Raw genomic sequence first — 3,332 nt, forward strand, 5'->3', positions numbered from 1 at the left:
TTTGTCACTTGCTGACATCATCACTGGTTGAGAAAGCCTGCAGCAAGGGAAATGAAAAATCAGCCACAGCACTGGCTGATGATGGAAATCCTGACCTGACATTCAGCAGCTACAGCACAATGCGACACTGAAATCCTCTGCTGTTTTCCTAAGAACGGAAGGGACACTATCTTTTTATTTCCCAGGTCACCTATGCCTTTGTGATCAACATAATTGTTCCATCCTATCAGCTGCATCTTGAACATCACCTTCAAACACAGTTATTCAAATAACTATCACTCAAGAACTCATCTCTTCAACCTGAGCACCACCTTAACAAATGTTTTATGAGATGCCCCACTCCCACCATCATTGTGATTCATGAATATGACAGTACCTCCTATCTAAGTAATCTTTTTGAGATTATGAGCCAAATACTGATGCCAATGTCCTTGCAAACCTTGGCAGGTAGCTAAGAGGGCACTTGACTGTTTCTAGTCCTCTTTGCGTAGCCCCAAGGCGGCCAGGGGACCTTGATATCCTATCATGTTCTTCAGTGAGGCACCACGGGCTCCACTGTTGTGCTTCAGAGCTCCCTGTACAGTGGGGCCATTGGGGAAGGAGACAGCGTCAGCTGTATAAGCACATAGAAGATACCTGGCTCTATGGTACTTAAAGCAACTAAGACCTTCTGAACTTAGAGCTTCTGTCTATACTTACAAATACTACAGGGATAAGGCAATGGCTCAAATACTGGCACATGATCATTCATACTGTTTGCTTTCATACTCCCTGGCATAATTTTAGTCCATGTCAACTACCACTCTCAAACCATGTTACAYCATGACTCAGAAAGCCTTTCGTAATAGATAGTTTTGATGCAACCATCCTCCTTTGGGGAAGAAAAGGAATTAGCTACAAGGATGCAAGCTGAGCTGCAGTATGCAGCATCCAAGCCAGGGAACTCTACCTGCCTCATTTTATTTGATAGCACTGACTCAGCCAAAGGGTGTTACCTTCCCAGCTGAAGCCCAGGTTTGTGCTGAATATGTCTGTCTGCATTCCAGACTGGGTAACATGTGGTAATTACAGTTGCATAATATTAGGTTCTGATGAAATTTGCACCACAGACTGGGTGTGCACATAGGTGTTTGACTGCTTCTTCATCGATTTGTTCTTCAAGAAAACTGACTGACTCTATTTGTGACAGATCAAAGAAAGTAGGAGCTGAATAAGAAGGAGATTCCGCTGTTACTGCTGGGACCTCCGCACTGTAGCATTATCATCAGCAAAGTTATATGAGGCATTTTGTTCCATAATGATAATGAAACACTCCTGTTTTTATAAGCCACAGTGCACATTTGAATAGCACACAATCTGTCCAGACACTGGGGTCATAAAAGCAGCAATATAATTGTGTCCCAAAGGAAAGGACAAAAACAGAAAGGGGGAATCTGCAGTTGCGCTATTTTGGGCACTTCTGCAGTACCTGAAATTCTTTTTGTAACTAGCAGCAAATGCGGATCTCAACCTGCTTCTCAGCAACAAGTCCTCCACTTTTTGTTTTCCTCAACTCTGCAAAAGCAAACACTAACTCAGTGAGAATAATAATTGCACACATGTGAGGAAGAGTATTTAATATTTAAAAAGACTCTCTGAAGTGACATCTGCTTTTTCTGTTTCTTCAAGTCATGTGAGGCAAGTCAGGTACATCAGCATCCCAACTTCCTYAGTCTCTCTGTGTGGCTGCGCAGTTTTTCTTCCCAGGGAAAGAATTTAATTCAAATATTTCCTAAGGTTATTCCTTTAATCTGGATAATCTGCAATTTATCAAATTTTGGATTTGGGAATTTGAACTTGAAAGCAGACAAATGGTTTGATGATTTGTGCAGACAAATACAAAAGCCACCAAAATACTAAGGATTCTTCACTCAAGAGAGGCAGCTTACATACACACATACAATAAATTTTTTCATACTTGGTATCTCCAGAAAGCTTGGATGTGAGAAAAAAATCACCATAGCTAATAGATGGACATGAGCAATCTTAGCTAAATCTTATTTTTGTATAACATTTCATTTGAATATTTCATTTGAATACTCTCAGTGTGCTGGGTTATGGGTTAACCTTAATTAACAGGGAGGTGGGGAGAAATCAGCAGAAACTGAGTTATAATGTATGTGCCTCTCTCTTTACATGATGCTACCTTCAGATTGTGAAAATAATTTCATTGTTTGGTTGGAAGTCAAAAGGAGCCATACAAAAATGTAATACTCAAAAGAGGAGAAAAATTGGCACTGTGCTTTTTTAACTTGCCAAGTTAAAGGAATGTTATTGAAGACTCTCTTACATAAATGTTCCTTGACCTTTGAATGAACCAACAGGTCTTAAAAACTGCATTAGCCAAAGCAAATTCCCATAGCAAATAAAACATTTAGCCGAATACATCAGACTTTTCAGACTTTTTTTTTTTCTCAGCAGCACAAAGAAAACTCCAAGACCAAGAACAGAAGGTCAACATGTCCTAATTGTGTCTAATTGAGTCCAGTCTGCTTGCGATGCGCAGCCACAGTAGTGAGGTGCTGGAATGAGGATGTACAAAACTGCAAAGAAGGCATAAGGTCTGGAACACCTGGCCAACTGCACGAGCTATTTTGTCTAGCAACAAGTATGTAATGCAGCTCAAATTAGTGATAACTAACCTATAGCTCCTCAAGCAAGTCAGAGAGTGTAAGAAAAGGCATTCTACATCACCARCCTTGATATGAGCACATGCAGGTGCAGCTGCTACATTTAATGTCTGTGAGGCTATGATCATTGCTCTTCTATTCATGCAAAGCAATATTCCTATTGCTATATGTTACTGGAGATGACACTAGCAGCTCTGGAACATAAGAGCACACATCATACTAATCCACACAACAGAGCTCACTATAGGTGCTTAGATCTCTTTCTGGACACAAGTAAGTGTCATACCTCTCCCCTTACATAAAGTCCTATTAAAAGTATCATGACTATAATGGCTGCATAAGCAGCACATACACTCAATCTTCCCAAGAAGATTCCAAATGGTCCCAGAAACAATACCGAAGACAGCCATATTCCACTTGCTTCCACGCAGAACCATCCTTTCCAATCCAGACTCCCTCAGTCACTCGATGATGGTGTCTACTTCAACTTGCATAGCTCATGAGGAATGAGCCCTCAAGCACCACAGTCAGTCCACAAGCCCCTAAGCATCACTCCTCTGGTGCACTGAGGCACAAGTGCTGAAAATAAACCAGCATTATGTTATGGTCATACAGCACTGCAGCATAAGGTATATGCACAGTAAAAAAAAAAAAAAAAAAAAA

This window comes from Nothoprocta perdicaria, unplaced genomic scaffold (genome assembly GCF_003342845.1).
Source record: "Nothoprocta perdicaria isolate Ctin4 unplaced genomic scaffold, notPer1 scaffold_307, whole genome shotgun sequence".
Taxonomy (NCBI): Eukaryota; Metazoa; Chordata; class Aves; order Tinamiformes; family Tinamidae; genus Nothoprocta; species Nothoprocta perdicaria.